Source organism: Haemaphysalis longicornis, unplaced genomic scaffold, assembly GCF_048455015.1.
Source record: "Haemaphysalis longicornis isolate Haplotype H1 unplaced genomic scaffold, Haemaphysalis longicornis Haplotype H1 scaffold_12, whole genome shotgun sequence".
NCBI lineage: Eukaryota > Metazoa > Arthropoda > Arachnida > Ixodida > Ixodidae > Haemaphysalis > Haemaphysalis longicornis.
The window spans coordinates 71148030-71165519 of NW_027526225.1; the positions used below are offsets into that span (position 1 = coordinate 71148030).

General features: G+C 44.2%; 1 non-coding gene across 1 annotated transcript; it reads left to right on the top strand.

Moving 5' to 3' along the window:
* Positions 1-16771: 16771 nt before the first annotated feature.
* Positions 16772-16843, top strand: Trnah-gug (transfer RNA histidin (anticodon GUG)). The gene has a single exon. It is a non-coding gene; the product is annotated as a tRNA-His (tRNA).
* The last annotated feature ends 647 nt before the right edge of the window (positions 16844-17490 follow it).

Consider the following 17490-nt stretch of genomic DNA (forward strand, 5'->3'; position numbering starts at 1 on the left):
TATATTTGCGTAATGTCTTGTTCTTGTTCAACAATGTTGAAAAATGTGAACATTAACTCCGGACTCAGACGTTTAGATTTGGCTGTAAGTATAGAAGACTATTTTGCAGTTTCTGTTTTACTTTGGCCGGTGGCTGAACCGAGTTACAGACAGACAGACAGACATACAGACAGACCAAAAAATTCTGAGTTTAAGTATACCAAGGTAAACGATCGTCTTTCAAAAAAAAAGGAACATTGCCCAGAATATTCATTACAAGCACATGCGGTTGAATTGCTAAGACCTCCGCGCCACCTTGAATCCCGTGCACCACATACAAACCTCGACCCACAGCTGACATTACTTGCGGTTAGGAAGGCGTCTTACGCGTCTCCAGATGGAATAACGAATGCATCGCGCTACGTAAAGGCCCCACGCGGAATGAGATGCGTGGAAACGGCGTAATTAGGTTGCGTGCAACCAAGAAGCACTAGCGTTTGAAAGAGGGCGACCCTATTAAATAACCAAGCATTTCTACCCTGACGCCTCCGCATTAAAGGCGGAAAAAATGCCGGCTTCCCTAATCAGATTGGAATAGCAATGCAGGCGAAGCCACACTTCCCGTTTCGCAGCCGGTTTTCTTTTCTTCTGATGCTTATCTTTTTTTGTCTCCGCTGTGTGTCATTTTCTTTCCTTCCAGCATTCTTTGTGACAGAACAGTGCTAGCGCCGGTACTGAAGTGTCTTTCGTGAAGTTGTACCTGTGTTCTGTCTTCGGCCTGGCGACACTTGGCAAAACGCCTCCTAATATCGGCAGCTAGAAATGTTTTGATAATGTGGAAGAAAATGCAGCGCACGTGTTATGTTACAACGCAATAAAAATACTGTACACTTGCTATAAGGAGGGCCTCGAGACAGGAGCCTGACTACGCTATAAGCGGTACTTTGCCAAAAGCGGACGTGATTTGCTCTCCTCCTGCCCTCCATGTGAAACGTTTAAAAGCTAATATATTGGCAATCGATGAAAGCGATTTTGTTTAACGATGGTATATTTTATATATCGCACGTGGCGACGTTAGAGTTTGCACGCGTTTTCAAAACGTTGCAGAAAGTTTATGCTGTTGACTCGGTTCAAAGAGCCATTTAGAAGAGTGGTTTTAAAAATTCAGGATTAACGCATGAAAATGTTTTTTCGGGGGAATATTATAACTAAAAATAACAGTATTTAAGGTGAACAAAGCCTTAGGGTGATTTTTCATGCGTCGGGTTTGGCATCATGTAAACACGGTGAAGTTAGTTCGATTCATTGACATCACCTTTTAATTCTTGAAAGTCAATGTCTTTTTTTAATCATATAGTTACTTTGTTTTTCAAAGCCTCTTGTCTTTTCCACTTAAAGGAGCCATGAAGAGAAAATACAACTTTGTTCAATTTGAAAGAACTAGGATTGAGTATCTCACTCAGCTCCATTACCGCTACAAAATATGTTTTTTTGACGAAAAAAAGAAAGAAGTATTAAAACTTTCAAATTTTGCGCCACAGTGATATGTTATGAGCAAGAATGACGTCATACGGGCCAACAATAAAACATAATTTTCAGTGCGCTAACTGCACGTTAGCATTCAAGTGATGCGGTCAAATGGAACTAGAGGCCCCATTACAGACATCCAGTCATGCGATGTCGCGACAGGTCAGTTAGGTGGCCGCCAATCGCACAAACAAGGTTCCGTGACGTCATAGAAAAGTTGCGAGAAATTGGCTAGTGGGTCGCGACTGCTTCACACGTTTTGTTTAATATATCTGTTATTTGTTAGAAAATGGCGATGATATTGATATCATTGTTATCGGGACTAAGCAGTCTTTCTAATAAACCCAAGTTGTATTTTGTCGTCATGGCTCCTTTAAGTACATCAAGCAGTCAGAACATTTCTTTCTCGCCTTAATATTCCAACTTCTCTCTCAAGCCTTCATCCCAACAATAGCTCGTGTCCAAACATATCGTGGAGGAAGTTTACGTTGAGTACAGCGGAATATTAAGCTCTGGTGTTGCTACGGCATCTTTCCCACACCTGCAGGACCTGCCGGGTTTTGCAGGATCCGAATGTGTGCAATTTACTTATTTCAATGAAATACGAACTATTTGCCTTCGCTTTGTCTCCGGTGGCGTTCTAGACTACTGGCTTTCCTTTTTGTGTTTGTGCAAGGAGTTGCTCATTCCTCCTCCGAGTGTGTATGTTCGTGTGTGTGTGAGAGAGAGAGAGAGAGATTGAGTGAGTGAGTGAGTGAGTGAGTGAGTGAGTGAGTGAGTGAGTGAGTGAGTGAGTGAGTGAGTGAGTGAGTGAGTGAGTGAGTGAGTGAGTGAGTGAGTGAGTGAGTGAGTGAGTGAGTGAGTGAGTGAGTGAGTGAGTGAGTGAGTGAGTGAGTGAGTGAGTGAGTGAGTGAGTGAGTGAGTGAGTGAGTGAGTGAGTGAGTGAGTGAGTGAGTGAGTGAGTGAGTGAGTGAGTGAGTGAGTGAGTGAGTGGTGCACATGCGTGCAGCGGACGCCGTTCACGGAGAAGGCTGCAAAAGCTTTTTGTCTGTGCGTGACTTTCCCCAACAAAACAAACATGTCCAGCGTTCCTTCTCACACTTTTCCTCCCATTCAGCCGCTGGTCACGAGAAACTACGGCACGTGACGATTTCTGCTCCGAGCCAAACCAGCGGGCCGTGTTTTTCCTCAGGTTTGTGATCCCGCAGAAGGCGGTGCATATACTCACGGAAGTTAGCGATGTGCGCACGATGGAGAGTGCGTCAATGGGAGAGTGCGTCCTTGCCGGAAACACTACGCCCTTCAAGGCCGCCACTTCTCCGGGTGGGACGTAATGTATACCGTTATTACACCACGGTCATTTTCCCGCTGCAGTGCGTACCCGCCCGGTGTAGATTCCTCGCCGCAGCTGCTTTATTCTGACGCTTGCTTGTTTAGGCGTTCCGCTACTGTACGCACTAAACGACAGCCAGTCTCGTAGTCAATTTTATTCGACACCACAGAATGGAGATGTCCAGAGAGCGGCGACGTAGACCTCGTTTGTACGTACGCGAGGAGTAGACGTAGGTGACGTATAAGCTGCACATGACCAAGAAACTCCCGCTGAGGGGTGGAAAAAAAAAAGCTCGCTGAGATCATTTGCCAGTCGCACAAAACCGCATTTCTTGTTCCTGCAAGCACACGAGCAAAGACGGTAGACCTGCAAAAGCTCTCGTGCGAGCACCGCAACCCGCTCATGTTACGGCGAAGCCGTATGCTGTCGTACGTGGCTAGTATACCGGACTTTTGCGCCGGCCATGACGATTTACTCAGAAGTGTGAGTTCATCGCGTGAAAAAATTCACAAAAAACAGCCTTAGGGCTTCCATATTTTGACAGAGCTGCTTATATATCACCTAAAAAATGTCTTCCCGACAAAGCACGCGTGTTCAGAGGTGAAGCAGACCTTTGGGGTATTAGTGTAAGCTTGGTCTTTACAGGATGGCTTTTCCCCATTATCTGCTGCACAGTGAAGCACGGGTATCTATGGAGGGAGTAAGGGTGTAGCCCCACTTTGTACTCCTCTCCACTGGCGCAGGGTGGAGGGCCTCCGATTTTTGCAATGTTTAGCAGGAGAAACAACATACGAGAAAAAAAGTACTGCACCATGTGGAAATTTTACCAATCGTCAGTTCCTGTTTTCTTTCGCCGAAAGGAATCACGAAGTACAAAAAGAGACGCTTGGCAAAACAACAACAAAAAGAAATAGTAGTTACACAATTGACATTGGTAGAAATAGATTTTAATATAGGGCACCCCAGTCTCCGAAGACGTCACCCGCGTTCGACGAGGCCCGCACTGCCCTGGCCCGCATGGTGCAGACGATGCACCCCGACCCTCGGGTCGTGAGCGGCCTGGCGCCCAGACCGTTGCCCGCACGCATCAGCAGGGACGCCCGCTGCCTGCTTCTCCGCATGCGGCTGAACTGCTGCAATGTGGCGGAGCGTCTGCACCGACACGGCCGCAAGGACTCCCCTACATGTGCGGACTGTTCCGAACTGGAGACGCTCGAGCACCTACTCTGCTTCTGCCCCCACCACGCAGGCCGAGAGCAGAGCTCCACCGAGCGCTCCAGCGTCGAGGCCTTCCTAGCGCCGACATGGAGGACCTTCTGTTCCCGAAGGGACCTGCGGCAACCCAACGGGAAGTGTTCACTTATCTGCTTCACTTCCTGAAGACGACCGGCCTCACGCAGCGGCTGTAGCCCGGAGTGCAGTGATTGACTGGTGTGCCCGGACTGACAGCGTTCTAGGACTGACAGCTCTCTTTATACCTCTCTCTCTCTCTCTCTCTCTCTCTCTCTCTCTCTCTCTCTCTCTCCTCTCTCTCTCTCTCTCTCTCTCTCTCTCTCTCTCTCTCTCTCTCTCTCTCTCTCTCTCTCTCTCTCTCTACTTTATTCTATCACTCCCCCTCTACTTCCCTTCCCCTGCACTGGGTTGTATGCAGGTGAGCTCCCTGCCGAGCTCAAAATATCCCCAGTGAATTTCCTTTCATTTTCCCGTCGCGAACCACAACCCCCCCCCCCCCAACCCCTCAATCAGCCTTCGAAAGAGCGTTCTTTGCTGAAATCGACAAAGAGCGACAAAGATTTTCGCTTCGGGGCTTTTACGAAGCTGAAATTTGCCAGCGGTAACAGACGTATTTTGATTTAAATTTAATATAAACTGCACGCAAGATAATTTGCTTTTTTGCTAATTTAATTTCATGTATGTAAGTAACGAGCGCTCCGCACGCCTACACACACACACACTTACGCACGCACACACGTACAAATTTATTTGGAGCACAAAACGGGAGCGTCTGCAAGAGACAACGGGCAATAAAAAGTATAGTGAGCGTCGAGCAACGACTTTCGGATTTAGTTCTTGATTACCGATTGCAAATCAACTGGATACAAACGCTTTAGCTTGGTCTTCATCAACGCCGAAGTTTTTTTAACTGCCGGGCGCGTTCTCTAAAGCAATAACACTTGAATGGAATTGATGTATTTTGGTGTACCTTAAAAAAATGTTGCAAGGCTCGAGCCTGAGGCACTTTGCCGGCTTTCCCAACAAAGAAAGGCGCAAAAGCACTCAGTCTTTTCCTTTTTCTTTTGCTATTTTTTTCGGCTTTACTGCTTCTTCCACCCTGGTTAAGGGAAGCCTAATGAAACGCTGACTTTGCTCTTAAAATGGCGCAGAATCAGCATAACCCCAAACGCGGCGAAGGGACGCTCCTCTGAATGCTAGCGCCCACTACGTTCTAGCACTGTAAGCAAATCAGAGTTATTTAATGAGATATTTCGTCGGCCCTTTATTGAAAGAAGCCACGACAAACCGGCCTGTTTCCGTTCACTCAAGGACAAGGCTAATCAGAGTGGTGCAGATGTAGCAAAAGCAAAGGACATAGAGTACAGCCTTGCGGGCCCCCAGCAAAGCATGTCGACTTCTGGTCACGGTGAATATTTGTGGTGGTCTCTGTACAAAATTAAATGTAAGCTACCTACCAGAAAAGAAGACGTGCCTTCTCAAACGCCAGGATAGTTGCCAGCACGACGATAGTTTTATTGGATTCCGGTTCCAATAGCTTCCCTAGCATTGCTTGCTTCACTAGCTTCAATAGCTTTGCCAGCACTGTACGGAATAACTGTGTGCATGGATAGGCACGAGATGTAAACAGACAAGATGTGAACAGATTCTAAAACATGAATTCCGGCCACGAAAAGCGTTTTTCAAGCAAAGATTTACTACTTTTGCCCAGCATTTTGGCCGGGGATGCGCAAGTTCACCTTTTGACCGAACCCCCCCCCCCCCCCCCCCCCCCCCCCCCCCGGCGACACACCCCTCGAAGAGCTTCGCGTGATTCGCCGGGCCGTCTTTCCGCGGTGCTCACAAGGCCCTGTTTTCAGTCGTTCTGCTCAGCACGAGCGGCGGCCGATCAGCTAATCGGCAGCCGACCACCCCCGCAGCCTCCCAAGCATATGCCGCTGGGTCGTCTCGGGCTACGCGACTCGTCTCGTGCCCGGCGAAGAGGAACGGCGCGTTCGCCGTGAATGAACGCTGCGTTCGCCGGGCCTTCTTCTGTGAGCGTTGCACGGGACCGAACGGCGTGGAGCCGTGGCCGGCAATACAGCTACGTCAAAGATTAACCAAGCGAAACCAAAACTCAACCAGACTAAGCCAATCTAGCTTGTGCTCTGCATATCGAGGGTTAGCTGAGCTGAGCCGCAACTTTTTTTAAACGAAAGAGAGCTAGAATTACTGAAAGACTTTGAGATTACGTGCTGGAGTGAAGTATTATGGGAAGGAGAGACGTACTATCAGCCAGCACAAAAACATAGTTATCGGCGTGTAACTGCACATCAGCATTCAAGTGACACGTCGTTCAAACGTAACTATAGAGGCCCCAATACAGGCGTCCTGCCTCTTGTAGGTGGCTTAGGTCGTGGCCGTCAAACCCCCTAAAAATGATTCCGTGAAATAATATAGTCGCCACTGCTTCAAACCATTTGTTTATTATCTGGGTTATTAAAGATGATAGTCGCTTCTGTCGGCTGCGGCAGAGACGGAGGAGAAGTCAGATCGTCTAACACCGGGTTTGAGCTTCCTTTTGTTTTATAACAAAACAGTTTCCACTCATGTGCTTCCCCAATACAACTCAACCAACCACCATTCATGGATCATGCATTAATTTAACCTTAGCAAATTATATCTCCGTGAGGTAATAAAGGGCGTGCTTAAGTGCATTTTACTTGTCTCTGATTTCGCTCTTTGTAGATATGCGTGTGGAATTCAAGTGACGTCGCATGGGTAATCGTTGTGGGTGTCGTTTACAGCTTCGCTTTCCAACCACACTCACAGGGTACTTTATTTATTTATTTATTTATTTATTTATTTATTTATTTATTTATTTATTTATTTATTTATTTATTTATTTATTTATTTATTTATTTATTTATTTATTTATTTATTTATTTATTTATTTATTTATTTATTTATTTATTTATTTATTTATTTATTTATTTATTTATTTATTTATTTATTTATTTATTTATTTATTTATTTATTTATTTATTTATTTATTTATTTATTTATTTATTTATTTATTTATTTATTTATTTATTTATTTATTTATTTATTTATTTATTTATTTATTTATTTATTTATTTATTTATTTATTTATTTATTTATTTATTTATTTATTTATTTATTTATTTATTTATTTATTTATTTATTTATTTATTTATTTATTTATTTATTTATTTATTTATTTATTTATTTATTTATTTATTTATTTATTTATTTATTTATTTATTTATTTATTTATTTATTTATTTATTTATTTATTTATTTATTTATTTATTTATTTATTTATTTATTTATTTATTTATTTATTTATTTATTTATTTATTTATTTATTTATTTATTTATTTATTTATTTATTTATTTATTTATTTATTTATTTATTTATTTATTTATTTATTTATTTATTTATTTATTTATTTATTTATTTATTTATTTATTTATTTATTTATTTATTTATTTATTTATTTATTTATTTATTTATTTATTTATTTATTTATTTATTTATTTATTTATTTATTTATTTATTTATTTATTTATTTATTTATTTATTTATTTATTTATTTATTTATTTATTTATTTATTTATTTATTTATTTATTTATTTATTTATTTATTTATTTATTATTTATTTATTTATTTATTTATTTATTTATTTATTTATTTATTTATTTATTTATTTATTTATTTATTTATTTTATTTATTTATTTATTTATTTATTATTTATTTATTTATTTATTTATTTATTTATTTATTTATTTATTTATTTATTTATTTATTTATTTATTTATTTATTTATTTATTTATTTATTTATTGGAATTTACCTATCCACTAAGACGCAACCAATGCAAACTGCCGCTCCCGGTGATTAGGACTCCAAAGCCTATACGCCCCCAGGCAGTGATTGACTCAGCGGAAAAAGCGGAAGCAGGGGCAGCGTGAGGACGAAATGTCACGGATTTCCCAGCCTGGGATCGCTTTTCGGTGTGGAAGAGCTCCAATTGCAGCCTAGCTTCGTTCCATGATTCCACCACCCTAATCCGGCGCCATCGGGGTCACTCCTCAGCAGAAAGCAGAAAGACTCCTCAGTGCCTAATGAGCGTCGTATTAAATGTCATGTTTTTGTTCTTATAACAACTGAGATTAAAAAAGGGCGAGCCGCAGAAGTTAGAAGGAAACCTCGCAATCACTTACAAGAAACCAACAAGAAACCAGGGGGCAGTGGTTGATGCGCAGGCATTCGTCTTACCTGGAAGGCGTTTGGACAGCCATTAATTAGTTCGGTGAGAACTGAAGGAGTGCCACATGTAGCGTGCGCGAGAGTACGCATAGTTGCGTGTCGCTAAGTCAGTAGCCACCAGTTTTATTCTGGGATGTCTGGGAAAAGGTTTCGGCTTTTCTAGGTCGAAAAATAAAGGTGAATAATGTTGAAAACTGAACGCTTGCATCATATACCAGAATGCAACTAATAATTTCCGAACGATGAAACACTTTCCCAGGAAGGCACATGAAGGGTAATGTTGTCGGTCTTCTTTTTATCACGTTGTTTCCTCCTCTCTTTAGTTTTGTTCCTTCTTTCGCAATTAATCGATGCCCAGTGGTCCGTCTCTTATTACAATGTTAGCTTGCATTGAAAACATTCATTCATTCATTCATTCATTCATTCATTCATTCATTCATTCATTCATTCATTCATTCATTCACACATTTATTCATTCATTCATTTATTCATTCATTCGTGATATTCCAGGCTGGTGCATTTGTGGAAATAAACGTAGAATTATACCTGTGCCACACGTGCATGAAAAATGACATTAAGAGCTTAATGCCTTAACTTTTAATGGCATTAATTCGCTGCTGCACACAATAATCTTATGCCATTCGCTCTAATGTCATTTTGGTTCAAGGAGTTCCGCACAACCCATATTCGCCTTCACGAACGCCTTAAATCTGCCTACCCTCGAACGCGATGAGCCCCAAATGAAACCAACGAAACTCTCAGCACCAGAGTGTTGACGCGGAAACGTAGCTGAACTTCGAAAGAATGCGATTTTTTGTGCACCCTTGGTGCCGAAGTTTTGAAGAAGACGAAGTCCATTAAAACAGCGGCCAAAAACAAAACATCGTGTTACTTGTCGTGCTAAATTTGTCGGATTTGGCTACCACTGCCAGGCGATGGCAGCTGATGAAGCCAGTTTTAGAAATGGCTCACACCATTTTTAAGAAAACACTGTTTCTCATAACGTTTTCTTTCACAAAAATAAACATTTGTAACCCTTGTAAGATGTTCTTCTCCACGTTAAAGTCTTCCAAAATATGAGTGAATTTCTTTTTTTGGTCATGATCACCATCATGCCTAACACATTTAATGCCTTTGCGGTTTCACGTGTAGCGCGGCCCGACCAGTTAATTCATTTGGCATCTTAAGGCCTTCAGCACTTACTGCCATTTTTTGTGTACGTATGGCATGGGTATTACGCTAACTTGTTGAAGTAAATCGGCGGAAGCGACGGCTGGCTACCCACCCTGGCAACCTATCTCGCATTTGCGTGTCTTTCTCGCACATGCTCGAGCTTTCAAAGCGCTCTCTGTGTCGACGTGTTTTTTCGGTGCCACTAAGAAAACGTAAGGTTGGTGAAAGGTAGAACAGGCGTGATGCACACAATGTTTGCAGCTTTTTTGTATCCTAAAAGGTGAAGTAAATTTCGTATTTGTTCAGAACCCCAACCCGCACTTCGACAGATTTTTATGTAGAGAGAATCTTGTGTAACGATCCTCATGCATCCTCCTTCTGCGTGGATGCGGGAAAGATAAGAGGTTAAACACTGACCGCTGTCGTGCCCAGGGTTTTTGACTTCCACACTAACCGCAATCTGCATGCACGAGCACAAACCTACACTCATTCTGACATGATTGTATCATAGTGCTCTAATTGTGAACGCGTCATCTTCACAAGAGGTAGTGAGCAAGGTTCACAAACTTCCGACTACAAAGCAGTTCGGAATAAGCAGCAAGCATCGGCACAGATGTCATCACCGTTACGCCCCGCTTCTTCCCCTTCCCCGATTATAACCTTCAAAGGTGTCACCGCATAAAGGAAACCCACAGAAAGAGTCAAGAGACTTGCTTCATAAATAGCGTTTTCCGCGCTGAACTACCGAGAAGTGAGTAGAGCGCACAGAGATAATATCCCGCAAGGTTTTGTGTTATTTTCTTTTCAACTGATTTTGTACCTGTGTTTGGTATCCCTTCAGTTTCTACACTGTCCCCCTCGCTGTTGTTGATTTGACCATAGTTGTAACGACGTAACCGTTCCTCCAGAATACTGAGCGAGCGTTGGTCAGCGCAGGAGCATGCGCATTGAACCGTCGCGCCCGCCCAGGCCACACAGAACATAAATGCTAATGCGGCCACGCAAGCGTTCAACAGAGCGCGATAAAAGCCGAGGTGATATTTAAAGCCTCCGACGGCGCGTCGAGCGAACGTATACGAATGGTCGCTTCCGCGCAGCCATGCACGCTTTGGGGAAAAGCCGCGAGGGGATCTTAATCGGTTTCTTCGCCTTGGGGATTTGACGCAGTCGACCCGGTTCGATTTGACTTCAGTGAATGGCGCGAACAGTGCCGTCAGCTTGCGGTGTGAACGCGTTTCAATTGTGTTTGCGGATTTAATAAATACCGGACCACCTGCGATACGTTAAACTTGATCGGCGTCATGTCGATAACTAAAGGCTGTCACACCTCCCACTATACATGTTAACAGGGGCGTCCCAGCATGTCGCACGTATAACCAACAACATGCATGTCATAGCAGCGCGAGTAAGTTCAATGTCGTCCGGGTGCTGTAAAGAGAAGAAAGCCTGGCCGTCTGCGTGGATGCGTTGCGATGCTGGTTTGCGCAGAAACGTGCAGTGTGCAGAGATACGTTTATTTAGTTAAAGTACATTATACGTGTGCAGAGACTGTTTAAGTTGGTCAGTGAGTGAAATAAGCGCAAGGTCAGAAGAGCACCCGGAACGGAAGCCAAACTGACAGGGAGATAGAATGTTAAATTTATTTAGATAATTAGTTAGTCTAATGATACCAATTTTTTAATTACTTTGCTCGAAAAAAATAATATGCTAATGGGGCGGCAGTTATTAAGCAATGAAGTATCTGCTTTTTTATGTACGGGAATAATTTTTCCCTGTTCGAGCTCTTGCGGAAACACGCCTGATTTAAACACCAAATTAACAATAAAAACGAGTACATTTGATATGAAATGGGCCACCATTTTTATATGTGTGGAATGTAAACCCTCGAGGCCAGCACTTGTTACTTTCAGGTTGCGTATTACGTTGAGAAGTTCGTCTGGCGTCGAAAGAAATAAGAAAAACGAATGAGGTAGGCGATCTAAATCGAGTTCATTTAATGGAGGCGGGGGCGATTCGACTTGAAAGAAAAAGTTCGCAAACTGATTAGCGATGTCAGTTGGGTCACTATAAGTAACATTGTTGTGAATAAATTAAGTTGTGCTATGCCGATGTGTTTTTTTATTTAAAAATGAATTAATATTACTCCATTTCTTTCGAGTACTATTGCCGGCATCCATTATTTTTGACTCGTAATACTTCCTTTTGGCTCCTTTTAACTGCGATTTAAGTAGGTTGCAAATTTTTTTGTAGCGGGCGAGCAAGTTTGTGTTATACCGTTGCCTGTTGGTTTTTCTGTAGCGGTTTGCGCATTTCTGTAAGTAATCTGTCTGTCAACCATGGATTTTTTCAGAAACTATTATTTTTTCTCACTTTCTCACAAAGCAGCACGGAATCAAGAAGATTGCACCAAGTATCAGGTCAATTTGGTTCCTTCATTTCCACCAATTTTACCATGGCAGAAAAGGCGGTTTAAATAAATTTTTCTCTTGCATTTATTTTCGACACCCTCTCCTCGCCATACGAGCAGTGAGTGGGAGGACCTTCTGTCCTGGTCAGCCGAGTCCCGTCTGCGACCAAGACCCAAGAGTACCTAAGCTGGGATCACTCGCCTATCGAGGAACGACTTCGCCCCTTCGTTTGCTTAGAATAAACGTTTACTCTCTCTCTCTCTCTCGCTGTCTGTCTGTCTCTTCTCTCTCTCTTTCGCTCTTTCTATCTCTATCTCTCTCCCTTTCCCCCTCTTTCTTTCTCTGGGAAGGGGTGGGTGCGGCTTGTATCCCTGCTTAATAAGCGTCGTCTGAGCATTTCACGGTCTGCATACCCTTTCCGTCTTAACCTTTGCGACGTCCTTGCGCGAATACGCACATTACTTACAAATTGGTCACGCCCCATGACAGCAGTTGCGCCAGAGAGGAAAAAGAAAGTTGCAATTACAATAACATTGCAGCGACTGCCGCCGTAATCGGCCGCGTGCCCCGCTAGAAAACACGGAAAAACGGCAGACACAACAGAAGGAAAAACGATAAGAAACCTTCATTAATCGCCGCTCAAATCGCTTACGCGACATGAATTCTTCGGGGAGCTCCGCATTCGACTCCAACGGCGACGAGCGCCGAGTCTACAGAACGCCTCCCAGGTAAGAGGCAGGGCTCCTCATCGTGCCTCCTCTTCCTCCAACTCCACCCGCGTTTATTTTCCCACACACCGTGACTGTCCGGTTTCATCGCACTCTAGCGACGTCTTCTTCTTTAGTACAGACCATTGAGAAGATAAAGGGGTTGCCGCCTATCGTATGCAGTGTGAAAGCCTTCTGCTTAACTGAGAGGCGTTGTGTTGCAGCGAGAAGGACACGAGGAAGGTTATTGTAGTAGAGAAGCACGAGGTTGGGCTACGCCGCAGGCTAGGGGTGAGGCAAAGCGCCGCGGAGACGCACACTGCAGCAGCGATTAATCACAGCCGTGTCAGGTCAGAAATCGTAACGTAGCACGCTACCGTCACGACGACTACAAGCATCGCCCGTGCAAGCAAAACGGGCCGTGCTGCGGCGTACGTCGTGTGCGCCGACGAACGACGCCTGGTTGCCTTAGAAGAGGACACGAAACAGTGCGCCGCCTCGAGCGACTTTGATGGAGCGGCCCGTCGGTTTGGTATTGTGTAGCCAGCGCGCGACTTCTCTCGGGAACGTCCAAGGCGGCCCTTTGAGAGGAGCAGTATCAGCCGTGCTGGAGCCGGCGCACTGAACGGGAGTTCCTGCAGCTTGAACAAAACACATTATACGGCTCGTGTTCCTGTGAGAGTTCACCCATGCGCTGTCTTATGCACGTCCTGATAGGCGCTGTAGTTAAAAGAAAACTTGAACCTATCCTGTATATTTATCACAAAGTGTCACGACTGAAATAATGAGCGCTATTGAAACATACCGGAACAGCCGTTCTCTTCTCCTCCCGCCTTCGATTCAAATTTTGTAAGGCTGTAACACTTGCAAAGATCACACTAATATATTATGTCTGGATGCCCGAAGCACACGCAGGCATGAAATTCTGCTCCTTACATATATTTGTGAGGACCGAGGGGAAACGTCATTCTATCTTACTTCGAAATGCAGTGAAGTATCGCTACAAAATATTCTCGGGGCACAAAACCGACTTTGTTATAAGCGATATCCCGTAAAGAGCGACATGATTTGCTCTGTGAGCGCTGCAATGTTGCCGATTAAACACTTTGAATAAAGCGATATATCGAAAAAAGCAAGTAGTTAAGACAAAGGTAAATATACCGGAACCCCGTGTAATGCTCCCGCGTTGCAGAGCGTTATTGGTCCAAAAAGATGCAAGGGCTCACGTTTCAAATACAGAGCACTTTAGGGGATCGCCTTGTCGTCTCAGCTCGCCCCACGGCGTACCGTCGTCACGGCGTCCTGCACAAGCTTCAAAAAACCTGCGGTTTACATGTATAGTCATACCCGCTCGAAACTCGTGAACCACTGGCGCTTGTCATATTTCTCCCCGTTGTTTTGCGCAAAGAAAACTGCAGGTACAATTGAGGCAAGGTACATAGTCTAGAGTTCGACGGAATGCCGTCTGGTCAGGTTAAGGCATTTGTATAAAAAGCACGACACTGACCAATGTTGCAACAAAAAATAGTAGCATCTCCACTCCATGGATGATGGAGAGAGTGCGGAGTACGGGGACTCGAAATGACATCCAAGTTGCGCCCCACTCCGATTTGCGCACCGACCGTCATTCGATTTGAGCCGTGAGTTTCACCTTGATTATTCCTTAATGAAGCTGCAACTGACGTTTCAAATCGCATTTCGCTTGATTTTCGCTTGGTGGTGGTGTGCGCACGGATGGACGTGGACATACAGTGGGAGGTCCTAAGGTACTCCGCACCGTTACAGGCGAGGAAGTAAGCCGTTTGACTACCCGCTACTAACTGTCGGTCGTAGCACAAGGGGTAAGACGACTGGCACTAACTCTGTCTTGTCTACCATACACAGGCTCGAATCCTGCCGGTGACTGTGTAATTTTTTGCAATTGTAAATGCTATGCGCACGGACGCGGACGGACATTGTGCGGTCCTAATGTACTCCGCACCTAAAATTCACGTTTCGGGATTCGGACGGATCCGTTGTTCGCAATGGATTGATGGCTTAGCAGCAGGCTCCTAAGTAGCGTTGAGCGCATGACGTAATGTTCGAGAGTACACGTGGTTTAGAATGCCAGACGATCTGTTTTGTCGCTTGTTGTCTGAATTATTACTGATTTTGTTGCAACATTGGTCAGTGTCCTGCTTTTTATACAAAGGAAGAGTACATGTAATTAACCGGCAGCCCCCGCGTTTATTTAGTTAGGAACACTGGTTGGGTTTGGTTTTGCGATAGTAAGCGGGAAAAGTGGCAGTGCAAGAAAAAAAAAATGGCGCGTTTCGAACTGCGCTGTAAGGCGCCGACACGTGCGGAATGCAAAGCAAGTACAAAAAAAAAAAATCACCGCTTGCGCTGTTTCAAGCAGGAGGAGCGGAAACACTACTAAGGTGCGAAATTTGAAATGAGTTGAACAAACGTCCGTTCAATTCACTAGGAGAAGTGTGAGACAGATAGCAGTGAGCGAATAACGACGCCACATCCCATTATGGTGAATCACTGCTCTGCTCTTCCGACAGCCTTTCCCGTTTTTTCAATCATTCACTCTTTTAATGAAGTGTCGCTTATAACGAAGTCTGTTTCCTGTCCCGATGTCTGTAGCTTATGGCGTGCTCGATACATGCCGGAAAAAATGTTCGCAGACGGTCGGTCATTGACAGAGTGCCATTGTGAATGAAAGCGGGAAGGCGCGCGTATCGCTGCGGTGGCGCTGCCTTCGAACTCCTGCTGATGTTGCAAGGAGACGTAATGGCGAAACGCGGATCGCCACCTGCCTCTGCCGACGCTCCTATCACAAGTTGACCCTGCGGGTCTCGAGACTGCCGTCGCCGCTTGCGCGCACCCGTTGTAAAACGGAGTATGCGGCCCGTGCAGGGTGGCAAAATAGGGAGGAATGTGTATGACAGTGACGACGAAGTGCTCATACTGGTGAACACCAAGAGAAGCGATGGGCAGCCAATGCCACTGCCAAAGCGAAAACACGTGACCACTAGGACGGTTAAAGCGCTAAGCTCGGTTTTCACGGCGCACGAGGGGCGCGTTGGAAAAGCCGGAGCATGGTGTGCGCCTCCGACCTAGCTTTTCCTTCTTGAGGTGGAGTGGCAAGATTCTGACGCATTCTAAAGGTTCACCAATGGTTCTTTCATTAGGTCTTTTTAAAGACGATAGTCTTTCTTCGGCTACCTAAACGCAGAAATTTTGGTCTGTCTGTACGTCTGTCGATCTGTGTGTGACTCGATTCAGCCACCCGGCCAAAGTGAAACAGAAGCTGCGCAATAGCCTTATATACCCACAGCCAAATCTAAACATTCAAGTCCGGCGTCAATGTTCCTACTTGTCCACATTGTTGAACAAGAACAAGACATTGCGCTAATATAAAGGAGAAAATCAATACCAGAGTGATATTTGCAGTGTTTATTCATTAAAAAAATTCACGAATGGTTGGTTTTTGCGATAGTAAATTAAATACTACATCAACTGCAGAAAACCGTCGCCCGCTGTTGCCCGCACTACCTGGTGGCATTTGAAAAAATCAAACCACAACAGCAATGAAATGTTCCACTAGATAGCTTCCACGTTCTGCTTGGAACGCTCGTGGAGCAGCGAAGTGTGGTTCCATAAACGTTGTAATAGGGTGCCTTGATTCACGCGAGTCTCCGTGGTACGGCAGCGCTGGCACCCGACTTGGAGCAGTGGAACGCGGTAAATTTAAATTGACTTGAGAAAACCTCTAGCGTGTTATCTTGGGAGGAACGAGACGGGAGACGAACAGCATGAGAGGTGAGGGGAAAAGAGAAGGGACGCATTTACTTGCCAGGGGCGCCTGTCAACTATCGTCTTTTGTCAGCATTTGCAATGAGAGGAGCAGATACGAGGCCATTTTTTTTTGGTTCTGGATAATTCCTTAAACGAAAATTTCTAGCATCGCCAGCATATCTTATGCACTTGGCATTGGTACTCAAAAACCAGCTCTCTTTAATGCATTCACTCCGACAGAGCCCGGCTGACCTATATTCTGGAGGAAACCCGGTTGCACGCACGGCGAATCCGGCATCGCCCAAACGCTACCCCGAGCAGTTTTATGCAACCCGCCGTGCCCGCCGGGCAGCCGTGATCGTATAGTGGTTAGTACCTTGCGTTGTGGCCGCAATAACCCAGGTTCGAATCCTGGTCACGGCAGATGTTTTTTTTTTTTTTTTTTGTCCAAGCTCCGCGAAATAAACAACTCTACATTTTCAAGTCTCATCTTCCTTATTGCGGGAGTATGGATATTGCGTCGGTTTACCCATGTCTTAGGCTTTTCTTTTTGTTTGCTTGCTTGTTTGTTATTCGTGTGCCTGCCACAGCTCGAGCTGATATCTCTCTCTTTTTTTTCGACGATGTTTGGCTTTGATGGAAAGAAAGCAATGTAACATGTATTTTGAAAGAAAAGGGCGCTGGCACTGGCACTGCCGGTTGTGCACTTAAGTTGTGCATCAAATATAACTAAGGTTTCCTCTGCGCCGAGCTATGTTGGCATGTATGAGAGATACCGCCAGTTCTAGTCTTTGTGTAAGATGATTTGATACAAGTTGTGTTTATAATATACGGCGGAACGACTGAAAACAAACAAACAAAAAACAAATAACCGACACAAAACAGGCGACGCAAAAAACCTGCCTAAAGTCGCCAAAATGTGCACTTCGTATGCAACTGGAGTGCGCGACCTGCTTAGACTTTGCCAAGGTAAACGTAGGGGGAATATATATGGCGCTATTTTTTGTTTGAAAATAGTAAATTCAAAGTAGTAGTAATGAAAGGAAAAAGATATGAAGAAAAATATCAAC